This window comes from Dromiciops gliroides, chromosome 4 (assembly GCF_019393635.1).
Source record: "Dromiciops gliroides isolate mDroGli1 chromosome 4, mDroGli1.pri, whole genome shotgun sequence".
NCBI classification, from domain to species: Eukaryota; Metazoa; Chordata; class Mammalia; order Microbiotheria; family Microbiotheriidae; genus Dromiciops; species Dromiciops gliroides.
Window position 1 is genome coordinate 393344076 of NC_057864.1, and position 25324 is coordinate 393369399.

Below are 25324 nucleotides of genomic sequence, written 5' to 3' on the forward strand. Positions count from 1 at the left end.
GAAGATGAAGGCCAACCCTGTTAATGACTATTTTACCCTCTTTGGCACCTGCTGTGAAGAACTCCATTTTTGCTGCCAAAAGGGACGAAGCACTAGATGCAAAAGAAATTGGTTTCTTCCTGGTCTTCTTCTCAGCTGACAGGACAAGGGAAAATAGCATGGAAAATCAGCAGATTGACATTTCATAGACATTTGGTGGGGAGGGGGGGGGTGTAAAGATCTCTAATTATTAACACTAAAATGTAAGGGTGGGGTCTTTTAGTCAAATGTAACCTAAAATGATATTTCAGATGATCAATTATAACATCACATAAAATGAGCCTCAGATAAAGACAAATTCCTAGCACTTAACACAATGCCCCAGTTTTTAGGCACTTAATAAATGCTTATTGATGAAGAAAGAAAGAGAAGGAGGAGGAAGAAAAGGTAAAGGAGACCATGACACGGTTTAGGTATAAACAACAAATATAAACTATTATGCTAGGCACATAGGTCCTTAGATATTTGCTGAATGATATTTCCTTTAGCATGGTTTCTGATTCAGTCACATAATATAGTCATCAACAGATTGGGAAAATGCAATATTTGCTTATCTACTTTGCCTATTAAGAGTGTGGTACGGTGAACGAATATACTGGATTTGGAATCCTAAGTTGTTTAGTCATTTTCAGTCATTGCTTGACACTTTGGGATCCCATTTGGGGTTTTCTTGGCCAAGATTCTGGAGTGATTTTCCATACCCTTCTCATTTTACAGATGAAGAAACTGAAGCAAACAGGGTTAAGTGACTTCCCCAGGGTCACACAACTAGTATCTGAGGCCATATTTGAATTTAGGAAGATGAGTCTTCCTGACTCCAACCTGGCACTCTATCCACTGTGCCACCTGGCTTCAAATCCTAACACTACTACTTGTTACTTGTACAATCTAGGGCAAATCAGTTAACATTTCTGGGCCTCAGTTTCCTCATCTTTAATATGAGGGGTGATGTCTTCTGAGGCCCCGTCTAGTTCTAAATCTATGATCTTAGATTTCCTTTTCCTTTTCACATATTTCACCAGGGAGCAGGGCAGGGCAGAATTTTAAGCAAGAAATGTACACTTCAAAAATCTATCATTTCACTAAATTATTTCTTTCACTGGTGAAAATCGCAACACTCCTATGTCTTTAGTAGACTGTCTAAGTTAGTTGCTATGGCCAAAGAAACTCATTCTAAGGTTTTTAATGAAAGACATCCCTAAAATTTGCCAAACTCTCTAAACAGGAGTGTTTAATCTTTTCTGTGTCATAGATACCTTTCAGTCTGGTGAAACCTATAGACCCCTTCTCAGACTAATGTTTTTTAAATGCATTAAAAATAATATATAAGAAACTAATTATGCTGAGATATAGTTATCGAAATTTCTTTCTTTTTCTTTTTCTTTTTTTTTTTGGCAAGGCAATGAGGGTTAAGTGACTTACCCAGGGTCACACAAGAAGTAAGTGTCAAGTGTCTGAGGTGGGATTTGAACTCAGGTCCTCCTGAATCCAAGGCCAGTGCTTTGTCCACTGCACCATCTACCTGCCCCCCAAAATTTATTTCTAAAAAAACTTTGCAGACCTCAAGTTAGGAACCCTAGAGTCTACTTACTAGATGATCGACTCATGATTAGACAATTGCAATATCTTTCTGGTTGTTCTCCCTGTCTCTAGTCTCTCCCCACTCCATTCAGCTATCAAACTGATCTTCCTAAAGTACAGTTCTGGTCATATCACTCCTCCATTTAATAAACTCCAAAGTCAATCAATAAACATTTATTAAGTACCTACTGTGTGCAAATAACTGTACTAAGTGCTATCTGTGGGTACAAGACAGGTCCATGACAGTGCCTGCTCTCAAATTCACAATCTAATAGAGGAGACAACATGCAAACAATTATGTATAAACAAGATATAAACAGGATAAATTAGAACTATTAACAGAATGATGGCACTAAAATTAAGAATGATCTAGAAAAGTTTCTTATAGAAGGTGACTAGGCCTTCATGTCACTGTCTCAGTAGCAACATGACCCACAAAATGGACATGAATTAGAAACAATTTTTTTTTTTTGCAGGGCAATGAGAATTAAGTGACTTGCCAAGGGTTACACAGCTGCTAAGTGCCAAGTGTCTGAGGCCGGATTTGAATTCAGGTCCTCCTGACTCCAAGGCCAGTGCTTTATCCACTGAACCATCTAGCTGCCCCCCAGAAACAATTCTAATATGTTTCCTTAAGAGAAAACAAAGAAAACAGTATATATGGTTTACTACTCCTCAGGCATCCAGGAAGGCTCCTAGCACCCAAGGGCCCCACCCCTCCTCATGGTTTTCTCCTGACACATTTGTTAAAAATCAAACCTGAGGGGGAAGCTAGGTGGAGCAGTGGATAGAGCACTGGCCCTGGATTCAAGAGGACCTGAGTTCAAATCCGACCTCAGACACTTAACACTTACCAGCTCTGTGACCCTGGGCAAGTCACTTAACCCCAATTGCCTCACCAAAAAAAAAATCAAACCTGAATAAAACTACAAGTTTAATATGAAAAAATAAAATAAAATAAATGGTATGTCAGATAATGCTCTATGGTTATTAGGTTTAAATAGAAATCAGAACAAAACTCATATAGGACCCCAATGTCTCAGTTATAAGATGAGTCTGATAGCAATGATGACCTGAGGTCTTTCCCCACTTTTGATCCTATAAACTCCAGGAAAAGATTTCTTTCAGTACTACTAAATTCCTATAGAATCCCTTTGGGACCATATTGTTTTTTTCATTGTTTGGAGTCTTTAAAAAAATAAAATATAATCCAATGCTGAAATACCAGATAAACAGCATAGAAAAGTTGAAAATATGTTGAAGTTCTTTAGAATTCTGCTTAAACGTGTTCAGAGGAAGGTGAATAAGATGTGTGGAGTCAAAAATCATGTGATACAAAGATAGGCTGAAGGAACTGGGGGTGTTAAGTTTGTAGAAGAGAAGACAGAGTATTTGAAGACTTGTCACCTGGAAGATTTGTCATTTGGAATTCAGTCCACTCCATTTTGTCCAAAAGTCAGAGCTAGATCTAATGGATGGTACTTTTTAGAAGGCAAGATTATGAATCAGTGTAAGAATGATGACAGTGGAACTGTCTAGAAATGGAATAGATTGGAATACACCGTGAGTTGACCAATCACTGGAGGTATTCAATCAGAAGTATGCTGTGGAAGAGATTTATGCTTCAAGCGAGGATTAGACCTTATGACTCTCACATACAAGATTCTATGAGTCTGTGATTTTGAGAGTCTGGGGTCAGCTAACTAAAGACAAATACAGAGATATGGTATAACAGTCCAATTACAGATTCAAAGTAGAGACACAGAGAATTTACCTAATCTCAGGTTTGTTTGTTTGTTTGTTTTCATATCAAAACACATCCCAGTGTGAGTATATTCTTTTATACTGTAAAGTATACATGCCCCTCAGACATTGTTACAAATGTACTAACCTGGGACAGCTAGGTGGAGCAGTGGATAAAGCACCAGTCCTGGATTCAGGAGGACCGGAGTTTAAATCCAGCCTCAAATACTTGACACTAGCTGTGTGACCCTGGGCAAGTCACTTAACCTTCATTGCCCTGCATCCCCCCCAAAATATACTAACCAAAGTACAGCAATCCTGTGAACACAAAAATAAAACAATCAGAAGTAAGGCAAATGTATAACTTTGGTCCTTGGGTTTTACTTCTTATGATTCACCTGTTTTTTTGATTATTTAGGGTTGACTTTCTACAAATACACATATACATGAAAAATACTCTCTTCCCCAAGGTAAGGGCTGAAACCTGACCAACCTATATCATTTGGCATATAAACAGCTTTGCTATTAATGTAAGAGACTAATCAAGCAAGTAGAATCACTCAGAATTTCCAAATAAACTTCACAATAAAGTTATAATCTAATGACTGTTAGATGCATCCCATAAAACAACATGCACTTTCAAAAGACATATGTGTTTGTGATCTCCAGGAAACAAAAGATATTGCAAGAGGAACATTATACCTGACAAGCCTTTTAAAACCAATTTTGTGACTCAGAGCTAAATAGTAATATAATTAGAATAAGTACAGTGAAGATGCAGTTAATAAGACCAGAGAGTAGCAATTGCAGATCAAAGACTTCTTTATCTCAGCAAGTTAAAATGGATTTCTCTGAAGTCCTTATTTTATTCACATAAAAGGTGTTACTGCTGAAGAAGCCAGGAGAATCTATTTCAATGAGCAATAGCCACTTAGCACATTTTTGCACTATATTGGAAGTGTAATAGCCATGAAAATAATATTCATAAGGCCTCTATACAAAGGCTTAACTTTTTAGATACTGAGAAACTTAGATCCACTCCTGACTTCTGGGCAGAAAGGAATATTTTGCATCACTTAGTATATGATATTGCTAAAGTCAAATAGGAAGGTAGGAGTGTACAAAGGCTTCCAACACATTAAAGATATATCAAATAGTATAAGAGTAAGCCATTCACACAAACTCAACTAGTCTTCCTGTCTCCCCCACCTCTCAGCATTGTTCTCTTCCAACAGGAATTCAATTACAATAGATTTCTAGTCAATGCAGTGTTTGAGGTATGTATGAATAATACATTTCTAAGGATGCAGATAGAATTTCCAAAACTGGATTGTGGGCTTAATAATACCCTTAGTTCTTCTCTTGACATCATAGTGCAAATTCAAAGAGGACTAACTTTTTGATAGAATTAATTAAAAAGTATACCCACTTAGAATTGCAATGAGGGCCTGAACTAGTGTGGTGGTGGTGAGGGCAGCTAGGTGACACAGTGAATAGAATTCTGGGCCTGAAGTTAAGAAGACTCATCTTCCTGAGTTTAAATCTGGTCTCAGACACTTACTAGTTATGTGACCCTGAACAAGCCTATTAGCCTCAGTTTCCTCAATCTTTCAATCTTCCTTTCTTTCTTTCTTTCTCTCTTTCTTTCTTTCTCTTTCTCTTTCTTTCTTTGAAGCAGAGTTAAGTGACTTGCCCAGGGTGACACAGCTGTCTGAGGCCAGATTTGAACTCAGAAAGATGAGTCCTCTTGACTTCAGACCCAGCACTCTATCTGCCCTAGTTTCCTCATTTCTTTTTTTGTTTTTGTTTTTTGGTGAGGCAGTTGAGGTTAAGTGACTTGCCCAGGGTCACTCAGCTAGTAAGTGTTAAGTGTCTGAGGTCGGATTTGAACTCAGGTCCTCCTGACTCCAGGGCTGGTGTTCTATCCACTGCACCACCTAGCTGTCCCCCATACATCTTTTTAACTTCATTTTTCTTGAGGTTTTTTTTTTTTTTTGGTCTATGTTTTCTTTTGCCACATGACTAATATGGAAATGTTTTGTAAAACTACAACCTATATGGAATTGCTTGCCTTCTTAATGAGGGGGGAGGGTAGGGAAGGAGGAAGGAAGAGAATTTAGAACTCAAAATTTTAAAATAGAATGTTAGAAATTGTTTTTTTACATTTAACTGAGGAAAAATAAAATACTAAATAATTCTAATCTTCTCCTTTTGTAGAGAAGGAAATTGCAAAGAGACAAGACTCAAGGTCAAAGAGGCCAGCATCTATAGTGATAGAACTAGGTTTTATGACTCCAAGCTCAGCATTTTGTGATCCCACAGTATCTCTACTATTTTTTTTTAATTTATAAGGTTTATCTTTCCACAAATACACACATGCACACCTACACATACTATTCCCTTTGGAATTCAAGAATTGACCTCAGACTCTCAATTGACTTATACTGAGGATAGATGGAGCATGTGTAAGAAATAATAATGAAACAAATCCTAAAGTAAAGTGTAAGAAGATTACACAGATAGAAAGGGGCCAGATTGTGAAAGGCTCTAAAAGCCAGAAGATTTTATTTTGGATCCTAGAGCTAATAGGGAGCAGCTGGAGTTTATCAGTTACGGTGCTGACATGGTTGGATCTGTGATTTTAGATCACTTTGACAACAGATTGGAGAATGGACCAAAGTGAGGAGAGACTTGAGGAAGGAAGACCAACCAGAAGGCTATAAAGGTTTGGCCTTGGAGTCAAGGAAGAATTTGGTTCAAGTCCTATCTTTGACACATACTGACTGAGTGATCCCTAATAAGTCACTGAAAGTCTCATTTCCTCATGGGAATTCTCTAAGAGGATGAGATACAGAATTGGTGGCCACTTTAATTGGTAGCAGGAGTTTCCTCATCAAGAGTTCCCCATAGGTGAACTCACCACCAATGAAGAGGAAATTGAGAGAATTGTTAGTATCTATTTTGCCCAATTATAGGCCAATAAATTTGACAATCTAAGTTAAATGGATGAATATCTACAAAAATACAAATTACCCAGATTAACAGAAGAAATAAAATACTTAATCCAATTTTAGAAAAAGAAATTGAACAAGCCATCAATGAACTTCCTAAAAAAAAAAAATCCCCAGCACTAGACAGATTCACAAGCAAATTCTACCAAACATTTAAATAATAATTAATCATAATATTATATAAACTATTTGGGAAAATAGGTGGAGTTTTACCAAATTTCTTTTATGAGACAAATATAGTGCTGATACCCAAACCAAGAAGAGCCACAACAGTGAAAGAAAATCATAAATCAATCTCCCTAATGAATATTGATGCAAAAAATTTTAACAAAATACTAGCAAAGAGAATATAGCAATATATCACAAGAATCCAGGTGGGATTTATACTAGGAATACAGGGTTGATTCATTATTAGGAAAACTATTAGCATAATTAACCATATCAAAAACAACACCAATAGAAATCATATGATTTTCTCAATAGAGGAAGAAAAAGCTTTTGACAAAATACAGCACCCATTCCCATTAAAAACACTAGAGAGCATAGGAGTGTGTCAAGATAATGGAATGTGGTAGATGAGGGGATTTAGCAGATACTCAAGGGCCCACCTGGAGATTGATCTAAACTGATTGAATTGGGTGAGAGTGACTGACTGCTGACTGGCTTACTTCCAGTTAACTAGATTGTAAGCACATCTGGCTGGTACTTAATATGGTATTGTTTTCAGAAGCTAAAAACTTTGAACTTTACATCGAGACCACCTTTGGGTCCAGTGAACCAATGAATTTGAATGACACTAGCCAATCAGCTTGAAGAACCTCCCATTTCTGGGAAGAAGACATGAAGGAGGAAGTGAACGCTGGTGGGGAACTTCTCTCTCTTTGGCTGGAGAGATAAGTGTGGTGGCAGGACTTCACATGGGAGTTTAGGAAGACTAGGATTTCCATGCTATAAGAAATCTATTCTCAATCTTTCTCTCTTCACTATCTTATATCTTTTAATAAACCCTTAAAAGCCTAAACTCTTGGTGAATTTATCAGTGATTTTAGCCAGTTTCCCCTAAAAACTGGGGTGACAGATTAGAACCCACTTTTAGAATTTTAAACAACACATATCCCAAAGACATCCCTAAAAAGAGAAAAAGACCTATTCAACAAATATATTTATAACAGCTCTTTTTTGTGGTGGCTAAGAATTTGAAAACAAAGGAATGTCCATCAATTAGGGAATGGCTAAACAAGCAATGGTATGTGATTATAATGGAATATCATTATTGTGTTATAAGAAATGGCAAGCAGATTGATTTCAGAAAGGATTGGAAAGATTTATACAAATTGATATATAGTGAAATGAACAGAACCAGGAGAAGAAAGAAAGAATTAATTGATTGAATATAGACTAAAGCATGCTATTTTTCACTTGCTTTTTTTCTTTTATTCAAGTTTTCTTATACAAAATGACTAGTATGATAATGTTATATATAATTGCGCATGCATAACCTATATCTGCTTACTGCCTCAAGGAGGGGGGATGTGGGAGGGGATAGAATATGAAACTCAAAACTTAAAATAAAAATGTTTATTAAAAATGTTTAAAAAGAGTTCCTTTTATCAATGAAATTACAGTTCTGCTCCTCCCAAAAATCAAATCAGCAATGTTTCTTCTAATTTTAGGAACTTATAGTTGGCCACTAAGTAGTACAGTAAATAGAATGCCCAGTCTAGAGTCAGGAAGCCCTGAGTTAAAATCTGGCCTCAGACACTCTCTAGCTGTATGACCCTGAACAAGTCACTTAACTTGTTTGCCTAGGTTTCCTCATCTGTAAAATGGGACTAATGAAAGAACCAATCTCCCATGATTATAGTCAGGATTAAATGGGATAATAGGTGTAAAGTGTTTAGCACAGTGCCTGGCACATAGTGAACATAATATGAGAGGTATTATTATATATTACATATAGATAATTTTATATATTATTATTAATCATCATCATCATTATTTTTTTTTTCAATGAGATTTCTGGAAAGCAGAAGTTACCTAATATCAGTTACTTAGAGCTATCACTTACCCTTTCCTAAAATTTGTTTCTGTAGAAATTTTGTTCTGTATATTTGGCTTGTCTGCTTCTTGACACATAGGAAGATGTCTTATAAATCCATGTATCCAGCTTCTTGTTGAGCGACATGTAACAAAAAAAAAAAAAATAGTGGTAGGACTTAATTAAGGTCTATATCCTCCTTGGAATATTGTGAAATGAGATTTCCTGCTGTTCCAATCTTGTTAGTTTCATTTAGATAGTTAAAACCCTTACGCTTTCTTTCTTTATTGATCAGCTATCACATTAGCTTAGACTTTTACAGTGTTCTCAAAAATTAAATAAAAATCAATTTAGTTACTCTTGGATTGACTGCTCTGTTCTCTAAATCCTTGACATTGCTCAACTTCATCAGAAACTAAAAGGTGGGATGATTCTCATTATAATAGCACCCTCCTCTGGTGCACTAGCCTCAGGCTTCTAGGTTAAACAATAGTAGGCTCTTTTTGTTTTTAGTAAAGTCTGAATGTTTGTGACCCCATTTAGGATTCTCTTGGCAAAGATACTAGAGTGGTTTGCCATTTCCTTCCCCAGCTCATTTACAGGTGAGGAAACTGAGGCAATGGTGACTTGCTCACAAACAGGGTTAAGTAACTTGCCCCGGCACATTTAGTAAATGTCTGCAGTGGAATTTGAACTTAGAGAAATGAGTCTTCCTGACTCCAGGCACAGCACTCTATCCACTACACCAACCCAGCTGCCCAATGCTCTTCTAGATCTCAGTCAAAATTGCTTATAAAATTTATCATAGTTAAGTAATGGTGAGGGTACCTTCAAAGGAATTCCTGAACTAGAAGGCCTGGGGCAATTGAGGCACACAAATGAATTTTATGACTTAATGTAACCATTCCTAAAACCAATTTGGACTTAGAGCAAAGAAATCACTGAGCTACACATGCTGCAGAGGTGATGCGGTGTAATAAAAGGACCACCTCATAGAGTCAGAAGAAGTAGCTTCAAATTCTTTATTTAGAACCTGAGGGGTTTTGGAGTGGGCAGCTGGGTGGCACAATGAATAGTGCTGAGCCTGGAGTCAGGAAGACATCATCCTAAATTCAAATCCAGCCTCAGAAACTTACTGTGTCATTGTGGGTAAGTCACTTAAGTCTATTGCCCTCAGTTTCCTCATTTGTAAAATAAGCAGGAGAAGAAAACGGCAAACTTCTCCAGTATCTTTGTCAAGAAAACCCTCAATAGGCTCATGAAGAGCTAGACAGACCAAACATGGTCAAATAGCAATAACAAATATACAGCACTTAACAAGAGTGCGGAGCATATAGTAGGCACTTAATAAATGCAAGTTGAATGACTTACTGTCCCATCTCTTTCCTCAATTCTTCCACAATTGACTTTTACTTGATTTGAAATTTCTACAGCATTTACTTATACTCTTCAACTATCTGAGATGTCCTTTTCTATTGCCTTGAATTCTGTTGTAGCTATTTCATTTGTGTATATTTTGTCTCCGCAGTTAGATTTAATTAAATGTTACCTTCTTCAGAATGCTATTCTATGGCTTCCTATTGATAGTGCCTTCCCCTCTAAGGCTACCTTCCATCTACTCTGAATGTATGTTGTGTATACCTACTTATGTATACATCCTTTCCATTAGAATGTAAGCTCCCTGAGGACAGGGATTGGTTTTGCTTTCCCTTTGTATCTCCAATATTTAGCATATTGCCTGGGTACCTAGTAAAAGTATGTCTCCTAGTAAAAGTTCGTATCTTACCTAACCTGTAGCACAATGATTTGTACTTACAAAGCACTTAGTAAATACTGAAATGTTTATTTGATTCTACCTATGGTACTGCAGGGCAGTCTCGGATTAGTCAGAAGTTTCATTTAAGATTAAGTTAATGCAAAAGAAATCCAAAACAAGATGTCAGCTGTACTTGGTTTTATCACATAGAGGGGCCCTTTCATGCATTGAGATGTCCTATGTCATTTCAGATACTGATTCTCAGAGTGGTAAATTAGGTTTTCCCCTCTACTTCTCAAGTCATAAAGACCAAATTATAGATCTTTATTAAAATATGTGGTAAGAAAAAATGATTGAATAAATCAATAAGAATCCCAAATTGGTAAATGGCTTTCTGAACTGGAGCTAGAATTCCAGGATTGTAGGACTAAAAGGAATATAGGAGGTGATCTAATCTAGTCCCTTTGTTTTATAAAAGAGGAAGCTTAAATCTAGAGGAAGTGACTCATCCAAAGTGATACAGCTTTGAAGTTGGCTGAACCTTAACTTCTAAACTAGTATTCTTTCTGCTGCATTCTACTAGAAATTTATCTTCCAGGTTTAAGGGATTCATATACACAACACATATATGTATACATATACACACACGCACATACACACATGCATATGTACATATATATACATATACATATATATATACATACATATACATATATATACATATATATATATATAAAGCTTCTTTCCATTTTGATCAGGTATAGATTAGAAATAAAGGAGTTTTTCACCTTAGCCAATAGTTCCATGAGATGCATTGTATTTTGTTTTTTAATTTTTTCCTATTTACACTTTCAATTTTATTGATATTTTGTTTTCACCATTTTCAAAATTCTTACACCAAAATGTTCTATTTCTGTAACAAAGGTCTGTAATGATGATCTCTCTCTTTTCCAGTGGTCCCCCAACCAACAAAAATCTGGGGGATGGTTAAATGTTCCCTACAGTTTCTTCTACCTCATGATATAGTGTAAAAATCATGGAATGAGGGGCAACTAGGTGGCGCAGTGGATAGAGCACTGGCCCTGGATTCAGGAGGACCTGAGTTCAAATTCAGCCTCAGACACATAACACTAGCTGTGTGACCCTGGGCAAGTCACTTAACCCCAATTGCCTCACTAAAAAAAAATAATAATGGACTGGGAATCAATAAAGCACAGAATTAAAATCCTGTTTCTTTTTCTTTTTTTGAATTGTATTTATTTATTTAGAATTTTTTCCCCACCTTATACATAAAAACAAATTGTAACATCAATTTTTAAAACTTTGTGTTCCAAATTATTTTCATCCCTCGCTACCCCCCTTAAGAACTTAGGCAATTCAATATAAGTTATACATGTGCAGTAGTGCAAAACATAGCAGATGGGGTAGCTAGGTGGCACAGTGAATAGAGCACTGGTCCTGGATTCAGGAGGACCTTAGTTCAAATTCGGCCTCAGACACTTAACACTTACTAGCTGTGTGACCCTGGGCAAGTCACTTAACCCCAATTGCCTCACTAAAAAACAAACAAACAAACAAAAAACCATAGCAGACAAAAAAACTTTGGGAAAAGGAACATACACACACACACACACACACACACACACACTTCCACCTATATTCAGATACCATCAGTTCTTTTCCCTGTAGATGGGACCTAATTGAGACCAGGGCTCCTTGAACCATGTGACCTTGCTAACCTGAGGGGGAGGAGGGGATCTGAGACCTCTGTCCTACAAACAGGTCAGGAGGAGTATGACTGACTTGTTATATCCACATTGAGAGGAGACAACTACCCATTTCTCACATACCATCATCATCACCATCATTATCCTCATCATCCTCATCTTACATTGTTCTTGCCTCTGCTTCAATTCCGCTCCCCCCCTCCCCCCAGTTACCATTGCTAACTGTGTTTCCCTCCAAGAAGTTCTGTTTCTGATATTTGCTGGCTATAAGACTATGGACAAGTCACTCAGCTTGTCTGAATCTCCATTTCCTCACTTGCAAAATAGTGATATAAGTCTCTCCTCAGTGATGAGGATATAATGAAATAATGGATTCCAATATTTTATAAACCTTGAAGCCTTATATTAGCTGTTCCTCCTATAATTATCGCCCCATATCCTGCTCAAGACTATCCTAGATATTTTCTTTCTGTAAATAGAATTATCAATGTGATGCCATATTGATCTGAACATGGTCATCTTCCTTATTTGTATCTCAGCACATCTCCATGTTCAAATTTAAGTCTTTCTTTAGGTATCAGATAAAAATTAAAAGGATTCTCTTTAATGTAGTCTTCACAAGATGAAGTATAAGATGCTTCATTTAAAAAAAAAATAGTTGGGGCAGCTAGATGGCGCAGTGGATAGAGCACCGGCCCTGGATTCAGAAGTACCTGAGTTCAAATCCAGCCTCAGACACTTAACACTTACTAGCTGTGTGACCCTGGGCAAGTCACTTAACCCCAATTGCCCCACAAAAAAAAAAAAAAAAGTTTAGCATACTTCAGTGGCAGCTTCTTCAGGATCTTTGGATCTCAATTATATTGGAATGATTGTCCCGACAAATGAGGAGGAGGAGGAAATAGCAGTGGCTTAAAGGAGATTATTTCCCTGGATCCTGCCTGCTTTTAGGAACTTTCCAAATTGTAAAGTATCATTGGGACAGCATAGTCATAGGAAAGGACATGTGTCATCCTGACATTTGAGCATAGTCAACAATATGAGTAATAGGATTCAGGTGCTCTGAAGCATTAAGCTATGCACAAGTATTATCCAACCTCCCAGTCTCCCTGTGGCAATGAAATTGGAGAATATTCAGAAGATATGACGTAAATAAAAATAAAAATATGGCATCCTCAGTAAGAGCTGAGTTTAATTAGCTTGAATAAGAGATGGCACCCAGTTATTTATATCTTCACATCAATGGAGCTATATAGATTTACACATGTATTTATCTGGAGGACAGAAGATATATTTTATCAGGAACAATTTAGGCTAGAAGGGGAAAAACTTGCAGATGTAATAGGTTATATAATACCAAGGTAAGGGTTCAGATGTCAAGGATTGGTTATCTGAATATGCTGAAATATGCCACAGACAGTCATCTGTCTGGGATGTTAAGTGCTTGGATATGAAGAGATAGAATAGATAAGTTTGCAAGCATCCTGTCAGCCCTGCCATCTCTTTTATGGAGGGATTGGACTCACATAATGTCCATTTATGACTAGCAATTTGCACAGACTGAAAAATACCAAAGAAAGAAGTTGAATTGCAGCTTTAGATGTCCCAAATCTCCTGGTAACTTAGGGTAGAAACATGTGCCACTGAACCATATATAAGAAACCCTGTGTGCTGCATATCAACTTAGAAAACTATATATCAACCTTTTCTTTGTTCTGTTGTATTTTTAGTTATTTTTGTTAAATATTTCCCAATTGCATTTTTATCTAATTCAGCAGGACTCAGGATTGAGTTCAATAGCCCCATGTTTGATACCCCTATCTTAGGGTACCAAACATTTTTAGTTGTATAGACAATTCCATAAGCTCTCAATTTGCTCACACAGGCTATTATGAGACTTTCGAATAACCAGTTCACATGGACTGCTCTCTTACCAATGAGGTCCTTCTCATGCTTAAAATTCAATAGCTCTCAGGGCAGCTAGGTGGTGCAGTGGATAGAGCACTGGCCCTGGAATCAGGAGTACCTGAGTTCAAATCCGGCCTCAGACACTTAACACTTATTAGCTGTGTGACCCTGGGCAAGTCACTTAACCCCAATTGCCTCACTAAAAACAAAAAAAAAATAAACAAAAAAATTCAATAGCTCCTAATTTTCTTGAAGATAAAACACAAAGTTCTCACCTTGAACCTGAAACCTTTCCCAATCTGGCTCTAGCCTATCTTTACAAACATTTCATATTACTCTTCTTCAAACATTGCAGCCATAGTTACCTGATTGTTTTTAAGTATCTAAATTTGGTAGTCTGCCGCCTGTTCTGCTTATATGAATCCACTTTTCTCTCTCTCTCTTTTTCTTTTTTTTGGGGGGGGGGGATGGTAAGGGCAATGAGGGTTAAGTGACTTGCCCAAGGTCACACAGCTAGTAAGTGTCTGAGGCTGGATTTGAATTCAGGTCCTCCTGAATCCAGGACTGGTGCTTTATCTACTGTGCCACCTAGCTGACCCTAGAATACACTTTTCTCCAAACTTAGATAGTCTACTCTCCTTACTTCAGCCTCTTAGAATCCCTCTCAAAGTTCAGTTTTTGTCCCATCTCCTAATAGGAGGAAGCCTTTTCTCTGCTCTCTTAGTCATTCATGCTCTATCTCTATCTCTGTCTCTCATCCATTTACTCATTTGTTTGCATGTTATTTCTTTTTTCTTTTTTTTTTTTTTAGTGAGGCAATTGGGGTTAAGTGACTTGCCCAGGGTCACACAGCTAGTAAGTGTCAAGTGTCTGAGGCTGGATTTGAACTCAGGTCCTCCTGAATCCAGGGCCAGTGCTCTATCCACTATGCCACCTAGCTGCCCCTGTTTGCATGTTATTTCACCCAGCTGACTATAAATTCCCTGAGGTCAGAGATGTTTTTTTTTCTTATATGTCATTGTATCTCCAGAACTTAGCTCAGTGCCTTAAGCACATTATGCACCTAATTAATAATTATTGTATTTTGTTTTGTTCAGTTGAAATGGCAATTGTCAGAACTGGCATTCAGAAAACATGGTTTCTAGTTATGACTATAGTATAATGCCTACCACACTCTGCTGCCAAGTTACCCACCTTTCTAGGCTTATTTCACAAGACACTTACTTTCTTTTGTCAGACCTACAAACCTACAAAGCTTGTCTCAAATGCTAGTATTTGTATTCTTTTTTTTTTTCTGGAAGAAAATGTCTTGAGAGAAATGGAGAACATCTGGTCATAGCCTTTATCCTCACATATATGAAGCCTCTTGTCATTTTTCACCCTAAATGATTCCAATTTCCTTCTGCATTTAGAAACCAAGAAATGATTCCATAACATTAGTAATGCTTTGGCCCTTAAGAGATGTATGACCAAGAGAGAGAGAGAGAGAGAGAGAGAGAGAGAGAGAGAGAGAGAGATCCCTTATGAAATATATATGCATATATTTAATGTTGAAAAGGGAAGTAGTAATAGGTAATAGTAATTTGGCTCAATTAGTTACCAAGCATATATTAAGTGCTATGTGACAGGCATTGTGCTAAGAGCTAGAGATACTAAGAAAGACAGAGATATAATCCATGCCCCAAAATAGTTCATATTCTAATGGAGGAAGACAGCATGCAACATAATTGTATATATAGGCTATATATAGTAGAAACGGAGGATACTCTCAGAGAGAAGGCATTAAACATGGGTGATAAGAGAATTAGGAAAACTCTGCTTCAGAAAGTAGGATTTGAACTTGGTCTTGAAGGAAGACAGGATTTTTCTATGTATTCCTAATAAAAAAAAAAACAACCTTTTTAAATCTATAACTCATATAGAACATCACCCTGCTGTAATGGATCTGTGATCTCTTTGGTGTGAGGATCCCATCCAATAATACAGAGAGAAACACATCCATACCTGCTCATCCTATGTAACTATTATCTACATCCTCCTATAATACACAAAGAATTCACCCAACATATTTGGCATCTACTTCATGTTCTTTTAATATTGTTTGCATATCAATTAAGTTTGAAAGTTGTCCATTAACCATCCCTCACCTTCATTATGTCAGCCATCCATATTTTTCGTTCAGTCATACATTGAATGCATGGAACAATATCAAATTGTACATATAACAATGCTAATAATAGCTAACATTTACATAGCATTTTAAGGGTTGCAAAGCTCTTTATACACATTATCTCATTTATATTCTTTATCTTTTATCAGTTCTCATTTTCATAATTTTAGGGAAAAAATAAAGATGTCATGTTTTCAGATCTTTTAAAACTAAAGCAAAATTATAATTCAAAAAACCACACAAACGTGAGTAACCATAAGCAAATGTTTTCCTCAAATACTAATTGGCAATTAATCCCTTTTGTGCTTCCTACATTGTCATCAGTCTCAACAACATTACATTCCAATTTATTGAATGGCACAGGACATCTGGACAGCACAAATCCAATCAAAGGCATTTTGACATTGTGAAGCCCTTCTCTTTTTCCCAGACCCACATACTCATTCAGGTTCAGTCCTTTAAAAAACAAAATAGAATTTAGGTCTGCTTTGTGAATGATGGTTAGAAAGTTCTTTATTGAGTACATGTGGGCAGTTCATTTTAAAGACAATTAAGCATATAATTCTACAGCAGGGAGGTACCTGATATTATTCATATTTATTCATGTTTATTCCTTTGTTCATATGAATCAATTGAAGAGAAGTACAAGATTTCTGAGAACAGTGGTCCATTCACACTGGAATCTTGCCAAAAATGAAGTCTCCTTTCTACTTTTTTTTTTCCTTTTTTTTGTTAGAATCCTTTCTCTCAGCTCTATTTCCCAGCAAACATTTCTTCACCAATAATTCAAAGATTTTCGGATAGGAAATTTGCAACTATGAAGAAAGTATTGGGCCATGTATACATTATGGGCAAAATGAAATGGAAGCAGCAGATACAGGAAAATGATGCTGGGTGCTTTGCTCCTGCTGTCTAATCATATTTTATTTTATTGAGTATTTTTAAAGGTAAATTTCCATGAAAAACCTCTACCCTCATCACCCACTCCCTTCTAAAGCCCTGAAATCCTCTCCAGGGTGACCAGTGACCTAATCATCAATGATCTTTTTTCACTCCACATCCTCCCTAACATCATCTCAATCCTACTGACCACCCTCTTTCTGAATATTTTCCCATCCTTCTTTAGGCTTCCATGGCATTGCTCTCAACCGCTTTCTTTTTATCTCCAACTGCTCTTTTTTGACTCTTTTGTAGATTTCTCAGAGCATTTTATTCACAAAATACAAACATTGACCAAGGTTTGTCCTGAGCCATCTCCTCTTTCTCTGTGCTCTTTCTCATGGTGATCCTATCTACTCCTATAATTTCAATTCTCACTTCTATAAGAATGATTCCCAAACTTGTATCTCCAGCCCCAACCTCTCCTTCTCAAGCTTCAGGCCAACATTCTAGCTTCTAGCTCTATGCTTTTGTATGTATGTGTGTATGTATCTGAAATCCCAAACTCAGTTCATCCAAAACTGAACTTTTACAAAACAAATGCACAAAAACCCAGTTGTTCTTCCTCTAGACTTCCTTCTTTCTGTTCATGTAACTAGGCTTGACATATGGATATTATCTTGGATTCTGCTATCTACCTTATCCCCTATATCCAGTTACCAAATCCTGCAGATTCTATACCAACAATTTATCTTGCTTCAGCCCTCTTTTCCATTCCCACCAGAAATATAACTAGGGCAGAGTAACTGTGGTTTTACTTCAGGGTGCCAAAATTCAGAGGACACTGACAGAACTCATATTCCTCTGGCATGTAGGAAAAACTGATCTTAGCATGCAGTTTAGCAAAAATAGTTAAAATGGGAAGCTACTAAATGGCATCTTCCCCTATTAGCATTACTCTCAGTGAGCTCCTGCCTATATAATAACCTACCTCATTCCACTCCTCTGGTGGCAGCCTCCTTAGCCATGGACTTACAGTATCTTTGGAGTCTCCTTCTTCCTCCCATGGGGTCTATGATCCTTAGGTAAGAAGACTTCTGAAGTCTTTTCCATTCTACATCCCTATAGACCAAGTTTGTTTTACTAGATTTTTTGTCCTCTCCTCCCCCCAGCCCCCCCCCCACACAATTGCTAGTTCTATCTCTGATGACTGCCACCATCCTCATTCCTACCCTCATTATGTGTCACTCAGACTACTACATTAATCTTGTAAATGGTCTCCCCAGGACCAGTTCCCCCTACCCTGTACCAATTCATCCTAAAAATGGCTACCAGATTGATCTGAAGGTAAAGTTCTGGCTTTGTTGCCTCCTTCCTCAAAAACCTTTAATAACTTCCCAAGGATGAATGAATTCTAGAGTCTAGAATTTAAGACCATCCAGGTTCTAAGACCTACCTTTTTCAGCCTTACCTCACCCCCCCCCCACATACACACACACACACAAACACAAACACACCTATATTCCAGTCAAACTGGACAACTCACCTATTTCATGAATATAACCCCTCCTTTGCTTGTGCAGTTCTCTTTCTCATAACACCCTTTTCCCTATCATCCTTTTTACAAACCCTACTCATCCTTGAAAACCCAGTTGAACTACTACATCTTCCATGAACCCTTCCCCAATCCTTGAGCAAGAAAACTATACCTTCATGCTGTAAACATCCTTGGTTCTTTTTACCATCTCTTACTAGCAACAACTCATATGTACAGGTTACTTTGAAGTTTACAAAGGGGTTTCTTTATAACAAAGCATTTCATATTTGTCCCCTTCTCTTCCTTTACATGGAAATCACATGTAACAACCTCCAAATTGGTCTCTGCCCTAAAGTCTCCCCCCTCTTGTATTCATGCTGTATAAAATATAAACTCCCCAGGTTGATTTCCTTTTTTTTTTCTTTTTTAAAAATTTTTTCCAGGTTGACTTCTAAGGTTACATATATATGGGACTGTTCTCTAAATGGGATTATATATGTACATATATATGTATATTATATGCATATCCCTATATATGAGATAGTCTTCTATCCTTTTACCTATAAAGTGCAAGTTTCTTGGAGACAGGTACTATATCTTATTTATTTTTATGGCACAGACAACACTTCCAAAAATGCCTTGCATATATAGCAGATGTCTAACAAATGTCAAACAAATGCATGAATCTATATTTGTATAGATGTGGGTGGCCCCCTATCTTCAAGCTTTCATCCTTCTCATCCAATGTGCATACTACTGCCAAATCAATTTTCCTTATACTTTACTTCAATCATATTATCCTCAAGCTCAATAGCCACCAGTGGCTCCTACTGTCTACTTCTAGGATACAGACTGCACTAGCAATTTCATTGGTATAAAGAACTCCCCAGTGAGAAAACTCTACCAAAGCATGTCAGCACTGTCTCTGCAACACATTGCCCTGAACACTAAGAGGTTATGTGATTTTCCTAGGGGGAACACAGCCCAATAGTCCTGGCCTTTGGGGCTGGCAGTCTAGTCATTAGCTGTCCGTCATTATTTAACATGATAAGTCTTCAGATTTAAACTCCTCTACTTGCCACCATCCATGATCCTTCATTACCCAGGATCACTCTATTCAGCACGATTTTCTTTTCCTTCCCACCCAACACCTTCCAATCTAATCGTCATGATGTCCTTACTGCCTTATGAACACACATGCACCCAGTGCCTTTGTTCATGTTGTTCTCCCAATTAGAAAGCATTTTTATTCCATCGCTATAAATGCCATCCATCTTTTAAGGACCATATCATGCCTCACGTGCTCCACAGAGCATTTCCTGATTATCTCTCCCTCACTTATCTCCTACAAGTCTGAATGTTTATGAAGTTTTTAGTATATACAATCCTATGTACAACACCAGCATCACAGTTTCAGATCTTAAAGGATATTGGAGGCCAATTAGTCCAATCCATTTTTCAGATGAGGATACTGAGTCCCAGAACATTTAAATGACTTGCCCAACGTCTCACAGGTAGTAAGTAGCAGAGGCTGGATTTGGACCCAGGATCTTTTTTTTTTTTTTTTTTAGTGAGGCAATTGGGGTTAAGTGACTTGCCCAGGGTCACACAGCTAGGAAGTGTTAAGTGTCTGAGGCCGGATTTGAACTCAGGTACTCCTGACTCCAGGGCCGGTGCTCTATCCACTGTGCCATCTAGCTGCCCCTGGACCCAGGATCTTTAACAACAAATATAGTGCTCTTAATTATGTACAATTTTGTACTTTTTGCTAATTGATTTATGTTTTTTTGCTTCATCTCCCCAATTAGATTGTAAATTCCTTGAAGATAGGGACTGGGTCTTTTAGTTCATCTGTATTCCCTAAAGCATCCAGTACTACCTATTGACATAGCTGACAACAAATATAATATATTTGTAGGATAATATTTGTGTTCATTCTTTCCAGAATCTCTCTCACATTTATCCTCTTCTCTCCACTCACATGGCCAGCACTCTACTCTATAAGGCCTTCATCACCTCTTGCCTGCACTATTACAATAGGCAAGGGAAGGAAACAAGCATTTGTTAAAAATGTATTTGGTGCCTACCTGCCTGCCACTGTGCTAAGCACTGGGGACACAAATACAAACAAAAAGCAAAACAGTTCCTGTCCTCAAGGAACTTACATTCTAAGCAGGGAAGATAACACACAAAAGGGAGCTGAAGTGGGTATAGGCAGGATGAAGGGACTTTAACAGGGGCATAGTTTTGAAGTCCCAAAAAGTCAGTAGTAGAATCAGGAGGAATTCAGCAATGGAAGTGGGGGGTGGGGGCAGCCTGACAAAGGATGTGTTCCAGGATGAGAAGGTCACAGGGATGGTTGAATATTCAAAGGTGATGAGGCCCCAGGCACTGAGGAAAGAGCCCAGGATATGACAATAGCTAACACATGATTTTGAGGTCCAGAAAGTTAGGAGCAGAGCCAGGAGGGAAATATAATAGCTTTTTTAATTTTTTTTTTTGATGAGGCAATTGGGGTTCAGTGACTTGCCCAAGGTCACACAGCTAGTAAGTATCAAGTATGTGAGGCCAGATTTGAACACTCAGGTCCTCCTGAATCTAGGGCCGGTGCTCTATCCACTATGCCACATAACTGCCCCCAATACAATAGCTTTCTAATTGGTCTTCATGCCCGCAGTTTTTTTTGTCTACTCTAATCCATCCTCCATTCAGCTACTAAATTAATTTTACTAAAGTTCAGGTCTGACCAAGTCCTTCCCCATCTACTTCACCCCCACTCAATAAACTCCAGTATCTATCTGTTGTCTTAAGGATCAAATACAAATCATATTTGGCATTTAAAGCACTTCACAACCTGGCTCCAACCCATCTTTCCAGCTTCATGTAGGTAGGGTATATCATGCTTGTATGTGGATATAGCACCCCCCCCCCCGCCCCAAAAAGAAAAAAAATATATCTCTAGAATATTGTTGATCCCTATATAGTCCAAGAGACTGATTATTGCCTGCAGAGCAGGAGGAGCCACAAGGCTGGCTGCTTTGTTCTTATCTGAGAGAGGGAAATACTAGATTAGAATTATGTCTATTTGTTCCCCTAAATATTCTGGTCTGGGGCATGATAGTTTTTAGGTTCAAACCTCTAGTTTCCCTTGTTCTATCCTTTAAAGGGAAACACCCCAAGGTTAAACTCAAAGGCTGACTCCTTCCCACCAAATGGAGGCTAACTGAAGTTCATGACATAGAGTGAAGAGGAAATAAACCCATTTATCCAAGCCTATTACATATGGAAATTTATATATATATATATATATATATATATATATATATATATTGTTAAGGGCTAAAATTCTAGCTAGTCTGTCTAAAATATCTAATGAGTGGTCGCCAATAAATTATAAGCTTTAGCAAGAGTTAGGCTTTTAAGCATTTATTAAGGAGAATAAGAATTTGGTAAAGCGAGAGAGATTTCTATCTATTAAAGGGAGAGCACATTTTTAGCTCCCTTCTCCGCCAGCGTCCTCAGGAAAGAGCCAGAGTGAGCGCCAGTCTCTTCCTTCCTCCTCCCACTAGCCCACGTCACTTCCTGACACCAAAGCAAAGACTCCTGGTCTTGCCCTCAAAGACCTTCGCTTCATGGGTGGAACTCTTCTACAGTAGGTCTCCAGCAGGTGGCGTCATTCCAATCGTTACAATATATATATATATATATATATATATATTTATACAGATTAGACTCTGCCAGGAAATATCCAGTCATGACCTGGACAAAGGTTCAGAAAAGGAGACTAAAAAATTACCTACTATGTCAAAGGCTTCAGAGAGGTCAAGAATGATAAAGAATGAGAAAAGGCCATTAGATTTGGCAATGAAGAGCTAATTGGTAACCTTTAAAAAAGCAATTGGTGGGGGCAGGGCAATGAACGTTAAGTGACTTGCCCAGGGTCACACAACTAGTATGTCAAGTGTCTGAGTATGGATTTGAACTCAGGTCCTCCTGAATCCCAGGGCTGGTGCTTTATCTCTAGCTGCCCTCAAAAAAAGCAATTTTTATTGAATGATAAGGTCAGAAGCCAGACTGGAGAGAGTTAAGAAGAGAGTAAGAAAAAAAAGTAGAGGCACCTTTGGAGATGTCCTTCCTAAGGAGTGCAGCCACAAAAGAGAAGCCTAATATGGCATAACTAGAAGGAATGTGTTTCGGGCCTGGGCTGCTTCAGAAGTTTCCTGGGGGAAATCAAGGAACCTTCTCCTTGAGAAACTAAACCAAAGGACAGACACACCTAAAGAGATAAGTGACACTGAATCTGGACTGAGTTAGCTCTAGGACCACAACCCTTCATTCCAGTCTCCCTCAGGGAGATAAGATTAGGTGTGGTTGCTGCCTTTGTGGCATGAAAGGGACAGAGATGGCTTGAGAGATCTAGAGTTGCCCCTCACCCAACTTCCCCCACCCACCACCAGTAGGGGATCGTCCTCCCCCAATAAGGGAACTTTCCACAGTCAGATGATCACCCCCATCGGACCACCATCAGTCCTCTATAAAAGTATTTGCCTGTCTCCTACTTGAGGAGATAGGTATCTCAGAGAGCCACGCCTCTATGCCATGCCTTCTCCCCATGAGAAATCCATGGACTTCTCTCTTGGTTTCCTTTCCCTAGTACCCAAATAAAATATTATTTTATTCTAATTGTGTGCAAGAGGGTGTAATTCTTTAAAGAGCAATTCCCAAGAACCCCTACCCCAAACCCCCACCAATTTCCCCCATAACATAATGGTTGCATCAAGTGAGGGTTTTCTGAGAATGGATTGTTTTTGTTGCTGTTCAGTCATTCAGTGGTGTCCGACTCTCTGTGACCCTATGGATGATAATATGCCAGGTCCTTCTATCTTCTACTGTCTCTCAAAGTCTGTCCAAGACCATGCTTTCACAATTTGTTTTTGTTTTTGTTTTTGAAGGGCAATGAGGGTTAAGTGACTTGCCCAGGGTCACACAGCTAGTAAGTGTCAAGTGTCTGAGGCCAGATTTGAACTCAGGTCCTCCTGAATCCAAGGCCAGTGCTCTATCCATTGCACCACCTAGTTGTCCCCCAAGGTCATGTTCATTGCTTCTATGGCACACTCCATCTCATCTTCTGACTTCTCTCCTTTTGCCTTCAATCTTTTCCAATATCAAGGTCTTTTCCAATGAGTCTTGTCTTCTCATATGGCCAAAGTATTTAAGCTTCAGCTTCAGTATTTGACCTTCCAATAAATAGCTTGAATTCATTTCTTTAAGTATGGACTGATTTGATCTCCTTGCTGTCCAAGAAACTCAAAAGTCTTCTACAGCACTACAATTTGAAAGTGTCAGTTCTGCAGTGGAAAACAGGCTAAGTTCTGTACAAAATAAATAGCACACTGGAAATCCTGGATCCCTTCAGAGTTCAGGCCAGGTACTACTTCCTAAAAGTCCTTTCTTTATCCCATCAATTGATAGTGTTCTGCCTACATCCCACCCCTCCCTCTAAATTTCATCATATTTACTTTGTAAACACTATTTACTTATCTGTGTATTCAAAGGATCCCTCTATCTCCCCCAATAGAATGTAAGCTCCTTGGGGGAAAGATTTATTTGGTTTTATCTTTGAATTCCCAGTGCCTGCCATTCCCCAGTGCCTTTATGTTTCTGTTTTGACCTGAGATTTCATCAGAGTAGGCACTTTAAAAATGCTTGTTGAATTGGGGGGGAAAAAAAGTTGTTGCTGACATAACATTTAAGAAAAAAAGGAAAGAAAAAAAACCTCCCAGAAATCATTTATCATAACCAAGTTGGAGTTATAGGAAGGTGGCAATGGTGGTTGAACATTTGGAAAATAATCAGCAAAATTAATCATGTTTAAAACAAAAACATAGAAAACCACATGGTTATTTCAATAGATATAGAAAAAGGCTTTGACAAAGTACAACACTCCCTTGTGCTTAAACAGCAACAAAAAAGTACAAAGTATAGGCAGGGAGGGATCTTTTTTTTATTATTATTTTTTTTGATGTAACCTAAAGTATCTCTCTAAAATCAAAAGCATCATATTCAATGGGAATATACCACAAATTTCCCCTATAAAGATAAGCATAAATCAAAGATGCCCCCATCCCTGTGATTATTTGCTATGGTTTCTGGACATGACAGAAATAGCAATAAAGCAAGAGAAAGAATTTCAAGTCATAAAGATAGGCAAAGAGAAGACAAAACCATCCCTATTTGCTGGTGACATGGCAGTTTACTGAGAAAATGTTAGCGAATTAGCTAAAAAATTAATGGTGACAATTAATCATTTCAGCATGTTGCTAACTACAAAATAAACACAAAATCAATATCATATTGTTATGGGCCTGGGGTACCTCAGAAGCTTTCTAAGAACAATCAAGGAACCTTCCCCTTGAGAAGCTAACCCAAAGGATAGATGCACCTAAAGAGATAAGTGACACAGGATCTGGACTGAGCTAGCTCCAGGACCACCACCCTTCATTCCTGTCTCCCCCACCCCTCAGGGAGATAAGATTAGGCTTGGCTGCTTCCTTTGTGGTGTCAGGGGGAGAGATGGCTGGAGACGTCAGAGTTGCCTCTCGTAAACTTCTCCCAACTTCTCCCAACTTCTCCCAACTTCTCCCAACCATCAGTGGAGGACTGTTCTCCCCCAATAAGGGAACTTTCCACAGTCAGATGATCACACCATTAGTCCTCTATAAAAGTATTTGCCTGTCTTCTGCTAGAGGACATAGGTATCTCAGAGAACCACACCTGCTTTCTCCCCATGATAAGTCCAAGGACTTCTCTCTTGGTTCCCTTTCACTGGCACCTAAATAAAATATAATTTTATTCTAATTGGATTTGTGTGCAAGAGGGTGTAATTCTTTAAAGAGGAATTCCTAAGAACCCCTACCCCAAACCCCCCACCAATT